The sequence below is a fragment of the Sebastes umbrosus genome, chromosome 1 (genome assembly GCF_015220745.1).
Source record: "Sebastes umbrosus isolate fSebUmb1 chromosome 1, fSebUmb1.pri, whole genome shotgun sequence".
Taxonomy (NCBI): Eukaryota; Metazoa; Chordata; class Actinopteri; order Perciformes; family Sebastidae; genus Sebastes; species Sebastes umbrosus.
This window is the reverse complement of record NC_051269.1, coordinates 27,247,854-27,267,786: the sequence shown is the minus strand read 5'-3', so window position 1 is coordinate 27,267,786 and position 19,933 is coordinate 27,247,854. Positions and strand designations below refer to the sequence as shown.

The window sequence follows — 19,933 nt, the reverse complement described above, 5'->3', positions numbered from 1 at the left end:
TTTTTACAGAGGTGCTGCACGTCACAGTGGCTACCGCAAATAGCTGACAGATGTTGAGCCAACAAACAAAACCTCTGATCTACTCCGTAGAGCTATCGTAGCTAGAGTAAACATCATCAGGGTCAAAACCATGAGAAACCACTTAAGTTGATGAAACCAAATGTATAAGTGAGAGCAGCAGAAAAACAGCAGGCAGATTTTCTGAGCATGTATAGGAATGCAAAGAAAATCAGCATCATCTGGAATTTGGTTGTTTTCATTGTGGTCTTGTTAGAAGAGCACTGACCTGAACCAGACTGAATGTCAAAATGACTCCGTCTGAATTAGCACACATGAAAGACAGCTGTAGTGCATACATGTGGACAGGCCTGTTAACATACAGCAGATATAAATCTACATTAGAGGGCCCCCACTTCGTTGTACTGTATTACAATTATTATAGCAATAGCTATTACGGATAGTTTGACATTTTGAGAAACACATTTATTTGCTCTTGCTAAGACTTAAATGAGAAGATTGATACTACTCTCATGTGTGTCTGGTCAATAGAAGGCTACAGTCAACCACCTGTTAGCTTAGCTTAGACTGTTAACAGGGAGAAACAGCAATTCCCGTTGTCAAAATGATGTGGATTTAATTACTGCACCTGGCCAAGAAACAGTTTGGCACGTAACCCCTCATAAAACCACAACTTGTCATTTTTACACTTTAGTTTTTGGATGGATTAAACAAACAAGATAACAACATGTTTATTAGTGAGTATAGGAAGTGTTGGTAGGTGGATTTTGTTCTTTTTGGAAAGAGCAAGGCTTGCTGTTTCCCATCCGTCTCCAGTATTTATGCTAAGCTAAGCTAAGTGTCTCCTGGCTTTAGCTATACATTTACCTATAGACATGAGAGTGGTATCAATTTTTCTAATCTAACTGAGCAAATGAGCAAATTTCTAAAAATGTCAAACTATTCTTTTAAGAATTATAATATACATATAGTATAGGAAGGATTGCACAACTCAAACTGATGCATGAGACATAGCATGACGTTGCACAAATGACAATGTCAACTCAGGATAACTGTAAGTTCAACCAACCACAACACGCCCAACCTCATCCAAATGCAGCAAACAGTATGGCATGGCTCCAAATCTTTCAGACTTTCTGAGATGATCCCGCAAATCACTGACATCAGGTGACAGCTCCCCCCCAGGAGAAGAAAAGAAGTAACAATACTGACACAAAAAGCAGAACAGACGCATGGCAGATCGACATTGTCAAGTTTGGAACCATAACTCTGCACAGAGATTCGCTCAGGAACTTGATACACAACTGCAAACAGACTGAAAACAGAGTCTGAACCACCACTGATACTGATAACACGGTGCAGTGCAGCAATGATCTAAAAACTTGCATAACTGAAAATAGACACCGGAATGCGTTGGTCGTTTCCTCTTTTAATTTGCTCAAGAATGAAAACTTTCAGACATCCCCTGAAGCCAGAAGCTCATAATTAGCTGTAAATGTTTGTTCCCTCTGTAAGATGCAGCAGAGCCCACAAACCCAACAGTGTGTGTCCCAAACACGCAGCACACACATTAAGCTTAATACGTTCCAAATGTAATGCCCTTTTCCCTTTTCAAGATTCAAAGTATTTATTCTAAGACTTCTACACCTATAAAATTAAATTATGTACAATTAGCTCCCGATGAGTCACATCAGCTTTCCCACCTTTGATGCTATTTTTCTTTTTCCTGTGGATTCTAATGAAATAATGTGTATTTCTGGTTTCATTATGTAAGCCTGGTGTTGAGCCCACCATCTATACCACAGCCTATCCGGAGCCCTTACATCGTGGCTAACTTAACAGATCATAATTGAAAGGCATTAATGATGTGAGGACCATTAAAAACACCAGCTGACAACTAAAAGAAGTGGCAGTAAACGCCGAAAGCATCACAAAGAACAGACTCCTTCCTCTTCCTGCCGCTCCCGCAACACGCCCACAAACCCTACTCTATTTTCAGGCCCTCTTCTAATGTGTGAGTGCATACAAGTATATATTTTCAAATAATTTGTTGAAATAATGCACTGGGCTAAGTGAAATGCCAATTGTGGAAGTAACCCACTTCCTCTAATAAACGCCTTTTTAATTACAGCATATGTAAAGATATTCATCATGTACATTCCTAGACTGCCTCAACACCTGGAATTTTAAAAGGATGAAGTAGCTGGCTCATGTATGGCCACACCCACTAAAGGGCACCTGGGAATTAAACCAAACACACAGGTTAAAGGTCGATGTCTTAGTAGCAAAGTGCTGCTAAAAGCCATCCTAAACAGAGATCAAGTGAGGACTTAGTGTCAAAAAAATCAACCTGTACACAACGGCATTGAGAGAGCAAGAAAAGGACTTTTCAGGGACAGGAAGAAAACAAGATTAGGGCTCATCCCAGAGCTTCTGGTAAGAGCTGTGCAGAGGCTGAGCTGTGCTTTCTGAAAGCTCGGCTCAGGCAGGATCACAGAGTTGTGGTTTAGTAGAGATGCCATTCTCCCAGGGGGGCGTGCAGGCCACTGCAATGTGACAGAGTGCAGGATTGTGTAAGAGCCAGTCTCCCTCAGCACAACATCAGTCATCAGGGACAGAGGGTGACACAAGTGGACGAGGGGATGGAGGGGGTCAGAGGAGGGCAGGGTGTCACAGTAAATTACCAAAGTATTCCTGTAAATTTGCTCACACACCAGGATTTTGTGTACTTGGATGCCAAAAGCTGCTGGTGGCAAGAACAGTAGAGCCGTACTCTGAGGCTGTCTGGGAGTAAAAAACAGGGCAGAGTGATCCTGTAACCTTTGACCTCTACCCTCAGGTCAAGTACAGCATCTCTCACATCCGCCATTAATGGATTATTAGTCGGTTTCTTCATCCAAACTAAACAAAAGTAAGTACTCAAGACAGGCTTCTGTGACCCCTTGTTGGAACAAGTTTGAGCTGATCTTATCCTCCTTTGTAAGTATTTCAGAAGAATTGAATAACTATTAAACGCCAGATGGAATAAATCAGGGAAATAACCCCATTCATCAACGGGTTATCTCCTTCTCATTCAAAGACATGAATGGAGACAAAAAGTTAAAATCCTCTAGTTTGCAGACAGTTTAATCCAACATAAACACAGTGAACAGATATTTAAGCACCGGTAATAATCAAAATAGGCACATATCCACTCAGAAAAAAAGTTCTGGCTGCAGAAGTTTACCACAAAAAGGCCCATTGTTGATACAAATATTTAAAGTTTTGCTCTTAAAAAAGATCTGAAAATAATATTCTTGAGGACAACAGGAAATTTCCCTTTACAACCACATCAAACACACATTAACCAGAAGCAGTCCTCCGCAGATGACACACTTGGGATCAGTCCAAAGCCATCCGCTACACTACATACAGGGTGGCACGCCAACAACTTAACCAAGGATGGCTGCAGCAATGCAGTGAATGAAAAGATGAGCGAGACAGTGGAGAGGGTGAAGGTGAGGCAGAGAGGAAGAGTCTAATCAGTCCTGCTAAAAGGTTTTTTCCAGACATAATAAATTCCATGTCATTAGGGGATTTCTTGCTGTTGCGTGAGAAAAACCACAACAAAGAATACTTAACAGCACAAGTAGAACAGACAATTGAAGCCAACCAAGACACAAAGGCAGAGGAGGAAGCGGAGGAGTGAGAGTCCCTTCCTCTGTGCAGCATCATGATGTGTAGCTGGAGTAATGCCCTATAACTAAATGAGTTCAGCTGAGGTCATCCTGGCTGTACACTCCCCCGTTGTCCTGTGCAACTGTAATGAAGACTAATGCAGACAGGCCCAAAGGAGTATAATTACAGGCTTTGTTGGGATGAGACATTCATTCATTTAAAAATGCATTATAAAGTTTTTTTTAGTCTAATCACCCAGAGGAGTTGTCTGATATATTAAATTTCATAAAAAGGTGAAAATGAGGTGACTGTTCTGCCAGATCTTGTTCAAAGTCAAGCTTTTTGCTGCAGGGAAAGCAATATAGGCTAAGGAGTGGTGTATTGGCCACAATTCAGATACAGTTCAGATAAGGGCTCTACAGTATAAATGGTATTACCAGCATGCACATATATGAGTAAATCAATGCCCAAAATTGTCATCAATACATGTATGATATAGCAGACATATCAATAATAATGTAATGTAGCTTACAAATGGTGCACAACTCCAATTCTCCATAAATTGCCACAGAGCCCAGCTCAGGACCTCATCTCCCCGCCTCTGCCTCATCTTACCTGGGGGATATGTGCTCGTTGCACCGGGGCCAACAGCCTGCCTCTTCTTCTCACCTTTCCACCTGTGGCATATCCAGCCAATAGCTCTCCGTGTATAGTGACAGTAGTATTCCCAGTCACTGGTGGCCCAGTGCCACAGCTTCAAACAAAAAAACAAAAGCACAAGGCAAATCCACGATCATCCACTGTATAGCTCAATAGCTGCACTCCTGTCCTTGCATCCCTGCAGGAGACTGTAAAACACTGTTTTCTGCTTCCTGAGGCTGCCTCTCTTCTCTGAGCTGAACACAAGCAGCAGCAGCAGCAGCAGAACAGTCCAGACTTGTTCGGATGCCTGAAGGGGAGTCCTAAGCTCTCCCTTTCTGATTTTTTTTCTTCCCCACCTCATTCTCTCTCTCTCTGCCTCTTGTCCCTCCCTGCTCCTGCTCCTGCCTGCAAGCAGCCAATGTAACCATGTGGAGCTGAAACAGTAATCTAATAATTCAGCTACTTTTTCCAGGTAAAAAAAAACAAAAGAGGTCAACCAACGTGGTTTAGTCTCTTGTATAAATGCAAAGCAGGAACTTGAATATTGACAATTAAAAACACCAAAAAAAAAAAAAAATACTATGTAGAGTTAACATGCATGCAAACATTTTCTCAAAATATATATTTAAAAAAAAATAAAGCTACATTTATATTTAAATTGTATTTTACCCCCAGATGTTTCTTGTTTTTATGATCCCTCTGTTGATTGTGTCTTATTCTTTGCTGATTTATTGTTTTTTTGTTTGTTTTTTTCTACTGAAAAGCACTTTGTTACCTTGCTTAGAAAAGTGCTATATAAATAAAGTTTATTATATTATTATATATTACTGAAGATCTGATGAAATGTTTTTGTTTTTTTACGTTTTTCAAAACATTCTATTCTATTCACACCGTAGCTTTGGTCTCAAGGGCCGGAGTCTCTGCTCTTCTGCTCCTCTGCTCCTCTGCCTGCCTGCCTTTACTCAGCTTGCTCCACCTCACGTGGATGCGCGCTCACTACACACTACAGAGGAGTTGGTAGCTCTGAGAATATCTAGTGAATGTACAGTGGACGTTTGTGCAGAAATAAATGCTGCAGCTCCTCCAGACCAACAGAGGTTTCCCGTGTCTTGTGAAGTGACGGGGCTCCGCAGCGAGAAAAGTTATCGTCTCTGACCGGGTGCCGGTGTCTCCCCTGTTCCCTCCGGCCGCGGTCGGGAGGCTGAAGCAGGAAAAGCCAACTCTAGGATCAGCATTGATTCATGGAGAGACCTTCGTCTGGTCAGCTAACATTACTGCCAAGCAGCTGAAATATAGAGTGATATTGTGGTTTTAGCTGACGTGTGTTGCCTCACTGTTTTGATCAATGCTCATTCATGTCTATGTAGAGCGAGCACAAGCGCGAGCCCGACGCTGACTTTCGTTGACTTAATGGCCACAGGTGTCGCTGTTAACAAGACATTTTGATTCTTACAACAATCCCCACAGATCCACCTTAACTTCTGTTTTAAAAGTTGCCTTTGTTTGGCTTTGTTTAATATGCAGGGGTAGGTTGTTCCATAAGGAGATACAGGTGGAAAAAAAGAGCTTCTTGCTATTTTACTTTGAACAAGAGGAACACTGCATGACATAATGCTTGCCCTTGTGTTGCAATTACGTTGGCTTCCAGCATGTCAATTTGACAGTTCATATATTCTGGGGCCCTCGATGCTCACTTGTTAGAGGAAATTGCCAGTTAAGGCCTGAACAGAACTTACGCCATAGGCAACTGTGACCTCAGTGTGCCAGGTTGAAAGAGATTCTATTTTAATTGTTTAGGTTATTAATTTTCAAACCAAACTCAGGACTTTTAAAGGGGACATTGCTAAAATGGAAATCCAGAGCATTTCTCCACCTCAGGGAGTTGAGTAATCCCCCTGCTTTTTTTATTTTATTTTAAAGCAAATACAATTATTACATTTTCCAAGTCAGAAAATACTGAATAACCACTTCATTTCCGAGATGTGGGTGGTGATTCAGAGATCTGGAACCAAGCTAACGCTAACAGCTGACACCAAATAGATGTGAAAGTTAGCTGGCTAGCACCCTTTGCAGTGTGAATGGCAGTATAGCTAGCTTAATGTTAGCAGGCTAAGTCACTCACTGTACATGGCCCCCACTAGAGTATTAGCTAACTTTCAACTGTTTTTATTATTTATTTGGATAACTAAACTTTTCTCCCTAATAGCAGTTTTGTTGTGCGGCTGCACACTATTTATCAAAAGTGTGACTGTCGTAGAGTCACGGACTGAACACAGCAGACTTTTTTGACTTGTCTAAGTAGGAAAAGCACAGGTGTTACTAATAACATTAATGATGGCTAAGTTGTATTCATCTGTCCCTGTAGGCCTTGACAATGAGTCAGCATACCAGGACCCTGAAAAGTAGCTTATGAAATTATTATTTACACCTGTGCTTTTTCCTGACATGTAAAAATGCAGTGAAAAAGTCTCCTGTCAATGTCACACAAGATACAGTTATTATTGGAGCAAATAAAAGTCAGAAATTGCGAGAAAGGTATGATTTTCACACTTGTCTTACTGAACCTCAACAAGGCAGCATAATGTGTTATAGAGTGAACGGGAGCGAGGTGCTTGGCTAAAGCTAATCAGCAGCAAGATGCCTCCCTTCTCCACGGATGACTACTACAAACTTCTACAGAAGATAGCAGTGCTGGAAACAAAGATTATCCGGCTCGAAGTGAATGCGGAGGTGAATGGACTATGTGGGAATGAAACCACTCTACCACTGACTCAAAACAGTGAACTGGAACAGGCTAATAGAAAGCTAATTAGCACCAACAAGACCACCAAGAATCAAGAAGGGGGCAATAAATCGACTAGTAGTCCTCCCTGGAACGCTCTTGGTGCAAAGCCAAAGCGTAAATCATGTCCCTGGGAAATGGGAGGAAAACTTACAGGCAGAACCCAGCACCCTCAGATATATGATGCGACCGGCTGGCCTGCATTAGCATCCGAGCATAGTGCCTCATCAACCCCTGTACAAAGTAAGGTCCAACCGTGGACAACTGTGAAAGGAAGGATGAGTAACAAACCTCCCCAACAAAGAAGTTTGCAACTGGAGAACAGATTTGCTCCACTGTTGCAGGACCCTGGATCTCGATCTGATGCCCTGGATAATCTCAACTCTTCACACAGCAGGGTAAGAACCAAAAGCAACTCTGAAGGTAAAAGGCTACAGGGAAAGCTAACAACTGGGCCTCAAACTCAAACTCTGATTGTGGGTGATGCTGCTGTTAAAGATGTGAAAAGCATGTGGAGTAAAGACATCAAAGTACTCTGTTTTCCCAAAGATATGGTCTCTGATCTGGCAGAAAGAATCCTGGATATTGTGACTGCACACCCAAATGTGAAAAATGTGGTATTGCACATTGGGTCGAATGATGTTGTGAAGCAACAGTCTGAAGTGCTGAAACGGGACTTTACTGGTCTGCTAAACACGGTCAGCTCTGTGAATGCTCAGGTGTTTATCAGTGGACCCCTGCCGCCAATCAGAAGAGGAGTCGAGAGATTCAGCAGGTTGCTGGGACTGAACACATGGCTTTCAACAGCATGCAAATCCCACTCAGTGCATTTTATTGACAATTTTAACTTTTTTTGGGACCGCAGACATCTCTTCAAGGCAGATGGACTCTGCCTAAACAAGTCAGGAGTAAAATTGTTCAACTCCAACCTATTCTACTTACTGCGTCATTCATCTGTTCCCTCTGCCAAGGACGCGAGACAAGAGGAATCACCACTGGAGGAAGACACAACACAATGTGCCAGGGGACCTCAAGGAGAATCATTTCACCCCCCACCACAAGCCAGCCCTGGGATACAGCAGAGACAAGAGGAGGCGTCCTCATCCTCGCTTATCACCCTTTCTCCCTCCTCCCCCCTCTTGGAGTTCACTGACCACATGAAGGAGCTGGTCAATGCTGGAACTAAACTTACTCCCCGCCCTACACCCATTTTCTCTCCCATGATCCCCCCACGAGGTCGACCTCGAACAACTTTGGCACTATCTCCACAAGCACGACACCTACCACCTCCATCCCCTCCACAATGGAATCAGCCTCTGTCTCCGCAGTCTGATAAGGATGTTCCTTTACAAAATGTTGCAAGCACAGATTGATATGTGCTGGGTCCAGGCTTCAAGGCTAATGATACACGTGACTGTTTCCAGGAAAAGCTGGGGCCCTGTGTGATGAGAGCTTCTTCTATCTCAGTTCTAATAAGTAGTAGAAAAAGAGAATGGTGAATCTGCAAAGAAACAGGAAGATTTTTACTGATTGTGCTAATTTATCAAATTTAGCATTGATTCCTTGCCAGCCAAACCATGTCCCAAAAAATAATAATAATGCTTCTAGCACATTAAAGCTAGCCCTGTTAAACGTCAGGTCTTTGGCAGGAAAAAGTTTTTTAATCAATGATTTTATTATTGAGCACAAGCTTGATTTTATGTTTTTAACTGAAACTTGGTTAGACCAAAATAACAGTGCAGCTGTTCTTATCGAGTCAACTCCTCCCAACTTTAGTTTTATGAGCGAAGCTAGAATGCATAAGAAAGGAGGTGGAGTTGCCATATTGTTTAATGATTCTCTCCAATGCAAACAGATATCTTATGGACATTTTGCTTCTTTTGAATATGTCGCTCTTCAGCTGAACTCCTCTTCTCGAGCTTTGTTTCTCAATATCTACAGGCCACCTAAATACTGTGCAAACTTTTTTGATGATTTTACTGAACTGCTGTCTGTAATTTGTGTTGACTTTGACTGTGTAGTCATTGTTGGTGATTTTAACATCCATGTTGACAACCAACAGGACAGAGGGGCCAAAGAACTGTGTCAGGTTCTTGATAACTATGGAATGAGTCAGCATGTGACAGAGCCCACACACAATAGGGGACACACTTTGGACTTAATCATATCAAAGGGCCTGAACATTTCCAAGGTTGTAGTGATGGATGTTGCTCTGTCTGATCATTCATGTGTATTCTTTGAGAGTACTCTTCCTGTGCACAGGAATGATAAGACAGAGGTAATCACAAAAAGGTATATCACTGAAAATACCAGTGATCAATTTGTTCAGGCTTTCTCTTCCACACCCACCCTCCCCTGGACCTCTGTCAATGAGCTTGTAGATAATTTCAATTCTAAAATGACAAATGTTATTGATACCATTGCACCCACCACGGTGAAGATTGTCTCTGGTAAGAAAAAATCTCCATGGAGAAATACCATGTTGGTAAGAAATGAAAAAAGAGAGTGTCGAAAAGCTGAACGCCAGTGGCGGAAAACAAATCTACAAGTTCATTATGACATCTATAAAGAGAGACTTTGCATTTATAATTCAGAACTGAAAAATGCAAGGCGGTCCTTCTTCTCTGACATCATCACCAAAAACAATAACAATGCACGTGCCCTGTTTGCTACTGTCGACAGGCTAACAAACCCTCCTGTGTCAGTAGCCTCTGAACTTTTATCCTCCAGGGCCTGCAATGAATTTGCTTCCTTTTTTACAGAAAAAATTCACAAAATCAGACAAGCAGTCACTTCCTCCATAGCAGGTACAGGATGTTTGTTTCCCCTGCGTCCACTTAAACCTGGTGCAAATACCATGACACAGTTTTATCCAATAAATCAGACATACCTGGAGGAAATCATACAACATCTAAAATCCTCCTCATGCTGCCTTGACATTCTGCCAACAGGCCTTTTCAAAAAAGTATCAGATTGTATGGTCTCAGAGCTTTTACAGATTGTTAATGCATCTCTTGTTTCAGGAGTGTTCCCACAGGCCCTGAAAACTGCTGTCATCAAACCACTCCTCAAAAAGAACAATCTGGACTCATCAATAGTAAATAATTACAGACCGATATCAAATCTTCCATTCTTGTCTAAAATAATTGAAAAAACAGTTTTTCAAAAATTAAATAGCTTTCTGGCACTAAACAACTCTTTTGATGTCTTCCAGTCAGGTTTTCGACGAAACCACAGCACTGAGACTGCTCTTGTTAAGGTCTTCAATGACATCCGATTGAATACAGACAGTGGTAGAACTACGGTTTTAGTTTTACTGGATCTCAGTGCTGCATTCGACACGGTTGACCATAATATATTACTAGACCGACTGGAAAACTGGGTGGGTATTTCTGGCATAGCACTCAGCTGGTTTAAATCCTACCTAAAAGACAGGGACTTCTTTGTGTCTATAGGTAATTGCAAATCTGAGCTGAACAAAATCACATGCGGAGTTCCCCAAGGCTCCATCTTGGGGCCTCTTTTGTTTAACATCTACATGCTCCCACTGGGTCAGATTTTTGAGAACAACAAAATAAATTACCATAACTATGCAGACGACACACAAATTTACATAACTCTATCACCAGGAGACTACAGTCCAATACAAGCACTGAGTGAGTGCATTGAACAAGTCAATAATTGGATGTGCCAGAATTTTCTTCAGCTGAACAAAGACAAAACTGAGGTTGTAGTTTTTGGAGCCAAAAAAGAAAGATTAAAGGTTAGTGCTCACCTACAATCTGTGATGTTAAAAAGCTCAGACCAAGCCAGAAACCTTGGTGTAGTCATGGACTCAGACCTGAGCTTTAACAGCCATATTAAGACAATTACAAAGACAGCCTTCTATCACCTGAAGAATATAAGAAGAATTAGAGGACTGATGTCTCAGCAGGATTTGGAAAAACTAGTACATGCATTTATCTTCAGCCGACTTGACTACTGTAACGGCGTCTTTACCGGTCTTCCTAAAAAATCGATCAGACAGCTGCAGCTGATTCAGAACGTTGCTGCTAGAGTCCTCACTAAGACCAAGAAAGTGGATCACATCAGTCCAGTTCTGAAGTCTCTACACTGGCTGCCTGTCTCTCAGAGAATTGATTTCAAAATACTGCTGCTGGTTTACAAAGCACTAAATGGTTTAGGGCCAAAATACATTTCTGATCTTCTGCTGTGTTATGAACCATCCAGACCTCTCAGGTCATCTGGATCAGGTCTGCTTAGTGTCCCCAGAGTCAGAACTAAACATGCAGAAGCAGCATTCAGTTTTTATGCACCAAATATCTGGAACAAGCTCCCAGAAACCTGCAGGACCGCTCCAACTCTCACTTCTTTTAAAACAAAGCTTAAAACTTTCCTGTTTGCGGGTGCCTTTTATTCTGACACTGCACTATAACTTTTACTCTTTTGAGTTTTATGCAATTTTAGCTTCTATCCTAGCTTTTATTTTTAGCTTGTTTTTATTTTCTAATCTTTAATGTTTTAATGTTTTTATGTTTTTATAACTGTTTTAATTATTTCTTAATGTTCTTTTGCATTTTGTCGCAATGTTCTTGAATGTTTCTGTAAAGCACTTTGAATTGCCCTGTTGTTGAAATGTGCTATACAAATAAAGCTGCCTTGCCTTGCCTTGCCTAGAGGAGTTGGGCTTCAACATGGCATTCTCAAATACAGTCCAACTCCTTTTAGCCTCTTCTCAGGTCTGAAGGTGTCATGAATGTGTTCAGCTTCTGGTACTGGATGGATTTATGAAGGACAATCTAAGTCCTGATCTTCTCAAGGTCCTCCTTGGTTCTATCAGCTGACCCTCATCATAGCAATTGGCAGAGTAACCATAATGGGAAGGAGAGGGATGGCCTGTGTGACTGAGAGTTCAGAAACAGTCTACAATTCACATGTATTTTTGAAGGAGACCAACCTGGCAACAGGAGGAGAAGGATCAAGAAGGAGATGAGAGGAGATGTTTCCTCAGCATCAACCACAAGCTCTGGGTTTACTGTAGCAAGGTGGTGGGTTCACCTATAATGGGTTCTAGTACAGTCTGGAAAGAAGATGCCTAGTTATGGGTGATTATTCCTACATAATCCCCAATGTTTACCAAAATTGCAAAAAAAATAAAGCCAATATAATATTTTCCAATGCCCCCTATAACAGAGTCAGATTCCCACCCTTTGCCCAATAATGGCGTCTTCGCCCAATGTCAGCTGGGATCAGCTCCAGCCCCCCGGAACCCTGAAAACTGAAAGCGGTTACTGATGATGGATGGATGGATGGATGGATGGATGGATGGATGGATGGATGATAATGGCGTTCTGAGATTCATTCAGTCAACAGATAAATTTGTTCATCAGATCTCTCAATGGAGCCTGGAAAGTGCAGACTCCTGCATTACAGAACAACTCGCTTGCACTACACCACCTGTTTTTATTCAAGTAGGCCTAATATAGATATTGTTCATGGTAATTAATAGTCTGACAGAGTCAGTCAACAGACACTCCTTGATTCTATTATCTTCTTTCCAAAAACCCCACCAGCCTCTCTAAGGCTCAACCTCTATAATTTGAATCAACACAAATTACACTTCCTCATCATTCTTTACAGACAGCTTCCCACTGTTACCTCTAATTAGTGTGCTATTTATTGTTACCATGGCAATACCTGTACAGCCCTGTTCTGCTCTCAATGGTGGTACTATTTCAGTACCGTATGATTCTTATTTTATGCATTTTATTTGGGTAAACCAATGATTCTCAAAGTGGGGTCCGGGGAGCCGAAGGGTTCTGTGGCAATCTCTCAGGGGGTCCGCCAAATAATTTGCTACGAGTTATAAAATTGTGCTGTATTATTAAAATATGCATATCTACAGATGGAGACCACTTGCGCAAATAAAACACGCATATTGTGCCCATTACTCCCATCCACGTTAGCTTTGGGCCAATAGAAACTCTGACATGATTGTGACACACAGCAATAAGTTAATTTTTAGGTTGAAGCATTTATTGAAAGTCAGCTTTAGACTGGTAAATTTAAATGTCTGCATTTATTAGGACTGTGTCAGTCTTGCTACTGTTCATTTTCTGAAAGCTTTTAAGATCAATTACTTGAAATATAGGCTATATATGCTGTTAAGGTTAGTCCAAATGCAATATGAATAAAATCATGCTCTGTTTGAAGTATTTAGGTTGAAAAGTTTTAGAATACAAATAGTTCCAATGGCATATAAGAGTAAAATGGTAGTAAGCTGCTTAATCGGTGTACAATTATTAGGCAAAATGTGCTCTCCTGTAAGGGGTCCCTGGCCCCAAAAGGTTTGAGAACCCCTGGGGTAAACCATGTCACAATGCTACTCAACAAACTGTGTTAGTCTGCAATGTGTTGTACTTTATATATTGTGTATGGAGTGCTGCAGGAATGAGTCCTAAAACCCGGAAATTCGTAGCATGTTGGTACTTCCGGTTCCCTTGTCTGGAAGACAATAGATTTTTTTTTAATGGGTTTTTAGTTAGACACCTGAAATAAGGTCTGTGGTTAACACAAGCTGAAGAGATTTTAACATTTTGTTCTACGATATAAAATACGTCAGTAAAAACTTCACTTGTGAATTTGTAAGCTTTTATATGTCTTAAAAAAGGCAGTTTCTAACAAGTGGCTAAATGAGACACGCCGCCAACTCGTCTGCCTTTACAGCCTCGTTGTTTATACTCGCGTTCATGCGACTGTGTAGTTCGTTTATAGCCTAACGTTAGCCTTTTACTTCTGGTGATTGCATTCACACTTCAAAAATCATAAAAGCGGTGTTCATTAATGGAAATTATTTTACGGAACAAAACGTGTAAGTATTATAAACGTTTGTTTGCCACAGAGTTTATTTTCTGCAATAATCCAAAACCCAATTGAAAAATCACGTCGGCTTTTTGTCGAGGGAACCAGTGCAATTCTAACGGGTTGGCCAAAAAAGTGCTTCATCCCTGCAGCACTCTATTGATGTCTCACTCTTTATGGGTTTTGCTGTGTGTGAGGTCCTGTCCTGTGCTAAACAAGGTCATGATGGTTGTAAATATGGCTGCACCAATAAGACACTTCTGTACATAGTAGATAAAGTGGTTTGTTTTCTGAGCTCTTTCAGGCCCCTAGCATTACAGATTAGATGTGCCATTTAACTTTCTCATGAAATTATTCATGTTGGCACAAGACTTTTGTAAGCGAAGCCACAGTATTAACATACACATTCTTTCAGTTTCTTTATGTTCTCCATGTGGGCATAGTCTTACAATTGCAATGTACTGTTTGCTAAATGACAGTAATGCCAAGTGTAATGATAAAAACACACTTCCTGCTCAAATGTATGCTGAATTTCTTTACATCCATTGCTTCTGATTTAAAGTTCATCTTGTTCTGTACTATCAGAGAGAGGAAGACGACAGAGGCTGGTGTAAACAGCCAGGCAGGCAGGCAAGCAGACTGAAGAAATCTGTGTGAGGCAGATGTGTTACGCAGCTCTGGATCTTTTTGAACCAGCCAACAAAACTGAAACCGTAACCATGCTGCACTAATAAAAACACATTCCAGCACTAGAATGTGTGTTCTCCCGACACTGCTTTTTTAAGCCTGTGTCGTTTAGGGACAATAGAGACAAGATGACTTGTGGTTTAAACTGCTTCAATTTGCACTTTGCACACGATTCCCCCACCTTTAAATCTTCTCCTTTGCATATTGTCATGTGGCATCCCTCTGTCTTAATCACAACCAGAACAACATAAACGACTACAACATAAACAGCCTAAAGGTCAGGAACGACGACTTTGTACCGGAGGTGCATTTTGCTTGAAGACAGTTACCCTATGCACTTAAAAAAAACACCTGGCATGCTCAGCAAACCCACCTGACGGGGTATCATATCTCAGTTACACAATATTATGTCATAGCTGTGCAGCCAGGGGAAGATATCAGTGAACAGATATAATAACATCCCCAACAAACCCTCTGGCCAACACTGAGCAATTTCTGTCATTGTCTGCCAGCTCTATCACTTCTCATGCAAGGATTCATAATGTAGTTCCCTACCAAGAACACTTCCCCCTTTTTATCATGACATATTTGCATATAAATATCAATGTCATACTTTTTCCATATGTAGGTCTTGTCTCTTTAGACTCCCTCATTCCCAAACTTTCCAATCTCAGTTTAGTTTATTCTACCGAGGATCCAAAATATGGAATTCTCTATTACAATAGTTACATATTTTACATATATTATATATTTATATATTACATATATTATTTTACATATTTTACATATATTACAATAATTCTCTATACAATTACATTGTCATATACTGTACATACATGAAATTTGACCTCTGCATTTAAGTATTTTAGGAGCCGTTTACATTTTCTGAACATATTTCCACCACATTTTAAAGGAGTCCTGAAATCAGTTCTTCTAACCAACCAATATTTTCCACATGGACCACCTATATAAATTGGGTCCAACCAAGTCTAATCTTTGATCTTCTATTTTTTATTATTTGTGTTTATTTTCTCCCTATTTTCTTTCTTATTTATCTTTCTTAAAAACTATTCCATATCACGAGTGCATGCTTGTTTAAGCAGCAGTGGTTAGAGTTGGAAATATGAAAAGTTATTTTTATAAAACTGTCACTATATCCTGACAGTAGTGCATGTAGCAGGTAATCTGAATAAAAATCATGTGCCTCTGTGTCCTCCGGTGTCCTTATGGCATCTGCAAGATTTATGAGCAGCTGTCAATCACTTATTTAAAGCCTGAAAACAGCCATGAGGAGTTGCAGAAGTTTTCTCTCAGAACACTTGAATTACAATATGCCGAAAGGTTATTATGGAACTTTTACTCAATGATGCCAAAAACCTTCTGCCTACTGAACCTTTAAGTACAGTGAATTAAGGGGGATCTTCTTGATGTGTTTCTGTGTCTGTGTGTTTGATCCAATATATTTGCGTAACAGATGGGTGTTTATGGGTTGCACTGTTGTCAAGTATTTTGCTAAACTATGTTTTTTTTACTATGTCTAAATTGTATACAAATGTGTATATTGCATTACTGTAATTATTTCCTGTAATATGCCGCTCAGAGAATGCCACTTTTCAAGCCCCTGGGGGGGGGGTTTAGGCAATTCTCCTTCACATTCCTTTGCAAATTATATATTATATATATCTTTTATATGTGTAAATAAAGAAACAAACAAGGGTTCAGTGTGGAGAGGCAGCCAGTAGGACCCAGCAAACATATAATATGTAATGAAACAAGATGAGTAAAGTAGGCATGAAGTGTAGCGTGTTATATGTGAAATGAATTCCTACAAGCAAGCTGCTGTCAATCAACAGGTGTGAGCATGTTTTATTATGAGGGAATGGGTTGGTTAGATACTTAAAAAATGTTAAATCATCAATTACCTACAATTTGTCAGACTCAGTAGAGCATTACAGATGTCTCATTATCCCTTTATAGAAACAAGTATAATTGGCATCTCTTTGGCAATACCTCTGATTTCAAAATAAGATTTCTTCTGTCCTTCAAAATAAAAGAAGTGTTTTAATATGCAGTCTTTATTTTTTTTAAACTCAAACTTTATGTTTATTACACAGCTTTGTTCTCAATTCTGATTGGTCAATCACAGAGTTCTACGGTCTGTTATTTCTTTATAGCAGACCGTTGCTATCTATAACAGACCGTTGCTATGGGTGCAGTTCTGATGTCAGACTCTGGTGGACTGAGTAATAAGCAGGATAATGTGCAGCTAGCGGGTCATTGAAATAAACCCCGACAGGGCGATACAAGACCCCATGTGAGCAATTTGTTGATTATTTTCTGTTTCTTGAAACATAATCAATTTGTAAATCAGATAAGACATAGGAAAATGGATTTATCACATTTACTTGCTGTCTTAGAGTTCTGTTTTTTCCCATGGTTGAGAGAGGAATGCAAAGGGACTGAATTATGACATGTAATGTCTGTCTCCTGTGCTTTCTTTTGTGACTGACACTGATCTCTCCATTCTCTCTCTCCTCCACCAGCGGTTGCTCGACATGTTTAGCTGATTTAACTGGATTTGTGAAGATGTGAGACAACCTGGGGGATAGGAGAGATTACAGAGAGTGAAGGTTTTTTTTCCTGAAGGGAGTAATTTTCCCTTTCAGCTTTATAAATATGCTATTGTGTGGGTGGATTTGGTGTTTTTTTCTGTGATTGTGTATACATGTCTGAGTGCAGACCGGTGACAAGACAGATCGGCTTACGATCATGTCATCCGAGACAGAACCAAAGCTCAGAGCGTGTGTTTGTTTAGAGATACCCTTAAGAACAATTTAGTCCTGACCCTGGCTGTATTTCTGCTGCAGTGACATGAAGGAGGGATAGTTTACCTCATCACAACTCAGGAATTCACAGGCTCACACCTCTTCTTTAGTTGGAGAGTATAGAGAGGAGGATGAACAGCTACAGGCTCTCTTGTGATCCTCAGTCGCCTGCAGCTTTCTCTCAAAATACCACCTGTCCAGGAGACAAATAGCCCAGTGGGCTGCTCTCATTCCTCCATTGCAGAGGCTGGCGATTAAAATAGAGGACAGGACAGAGGAAAAGTAACATGGTTATGCTGACAGGACAGAGGAAAAGTAACATGGTTATGCTGACAAGACAAGAAAAGTAACATGGTTATGCTATAACAAATGGTAAATGGACTTGCATTTATATAATGCTTTTCTAGTCTTCCGACCACTCAAAGCGCTTTTAGTTGTTCCCTGGGTGAGGACAAGAAAACAGTATATGAATGGCGGCCAATTCCTTTCTGTGTGGAGCTTCAATGTGTGCAGCAAATAGAGTTTTTACAACCAAGATGTCAGGAGATTTAATTCCTCGTTTCAAAATTGAAAGGCTGGCACAACGGTGGTGCATGAGGCAAGTTTGCGGGGGTGTAAAACTGACATTTTGGCATGGTGGTGGAGCTGACGTGACCTAAATCCATTAGTTTCTTGCACTTTACAATGTGAATGTGCACAAACTGGCCGTCACACTTTATTCAGGTCGTCCAAGTTGGATATTTAAGTGCGACACTGTTCAAAGTCACAATAATGTGGCGCACAAAAGTCACCTGAGTTCCCACTCGATATTCAGTTTCTGGGCTACGATTAATGTCTGGGTTGTAATTCATTTTAGAAATACAGTCCAGTAGACTTGTTTCAGGCTTTAGGTCAGTCTAGGGCTAGGACCAGTTGCTAAGCAACCAGCAGAGACCCCAATCTTCTCATCTAATCCTCGACAAGAAAGGAAATACTATTTCCCAAAATGTGGACTTTTTCCTTTAAAGTCAAGTTTATTATTTCATAATCCATACAGATGCATTAAATATATAATAAGTTCTGCTTTGTTAAACATCTACTTTTTGAAGAAGGTAGAATGATTTGTTTGTAAATTAACTCCAAATTATCTTTGAAAGAAAAGGCCTCTTTACAAATTCATAATTAATTAATATTAATAATTCATATTATTAATAATTGGATAGGGACACAGGAGACACCACAGACTGACATCTCACAAATAAAAGCAGAAACAGCTGAGAGGATGTTTTCTGCTTTGTAGCTATGGGAAGCATATGATGTGAGCATGGCTACATATTTTCCCACACGCAGCACACATGGGCATAAAGACACGACACATGCTGCGCAGACAAACAAAACAAATAACAGAGGAATCATAAAACAAATAAGTCGTGCATACCAGTGAAGCAAAAGAACAATTGGCTGGTGACACATTCAGAAGTGAATTAAGCGAACAGCTTTGACTGAAACCTGCATTCATCAGACAAAAGAAACATATTAGGACATTTAGCTGTACGTAATTGTAAAGAAATGGTTGAGTTAGTAAGTAAGTAAGTAAGTAGTGGCATGAATATCTGTCTGCAACAGTGTCTATTTCTGATACTACGTCTGGGGGTGATATGAGACTAGATGTTATCATAAAATCGTGATATGGCACAAGTGTTGTCTTTTCCTGGTAAAAAAGGCTGCATTACATCATAAAGTGATGTCATTTAATTATAACTTACCAGACTGGCTGTTCTATGATTTGCATTTAGTCATTTTATCCATGATTTTTGATTATTTATCATAAATCTGTGCATATATTTTTGTGAAAGTATCAACAGTCAACCGTACAATATCGCCGCGATATCTAGGTATTTTGTCAAAAATATCATGATATTTAATTTTCTCCATATCAGCCAGCCCTATATGGGGGTTTGTTGTTGTGATGCAATTTTATTACTCTACTCAGGAGGTATTGTATTTTATTTAGGAGCAGATCATATAGTACCTGGCTGAGACACTGTTGGCATAAAGTCAACTTTATAGTATATTACAAAACCTAAAAGAGAATTTTTCCAAAATTAGGGAAAGGGGAATACATGTAATCTAAAATGTCATTTAATAGATTTGAAACACTGGTAAATTATAACTTCCTGTAGGAATTGTGCAGGAGATGTTCATGTTTATTCTTGTTTACGATTCTGAAACTACATCATTATGATAATTTATGGTATCTTCTTTTGGATCTGACTAAAACAGGTGTGTTGCTGTGATAGTCAATGTTACTCTCCTGGCACAAGGCCTGTGTACACACAGGTTCAAATCAAATCATGTTATGTTATCATACCAACCTCTTCCATGTCCAACCTGACAGTCCCACACACGCCAAATTGCATTTGAAAAATTGCCAGTAAGAAAGTCTTGACATGCCAGCTTGGGAATACAAATAGATACACGT

At 40.2% G+C, this 19,933-nt stretch overlaps 1 protein-coding gene across 4 annotated transcripts in view; it reads right to left on the bottom strand.

Moving 5' to 3' along the window:
* col7a1 (collagen, type VII, alpha 1) overlaps positions 1–4,613 on the bottom strand; it is an 88,366-nt gene extending 83,753 nt beyond the window's left edge. For all 4 annotated transcript variants that reach the window (XM_037781834.1, XM_037781827.1, XM_037781847.1 and 1 more), the window contains exon 1: positions 4,291–4,613. The gene's annotated coding sequence lies outside the window, so the exon portion shown is untranslated. The remainder of the gene's footprint in view (positions 1–4,290) is intronic.
* Positions 4,614–19,933: the final 15,320 nt, after the last annotated feature.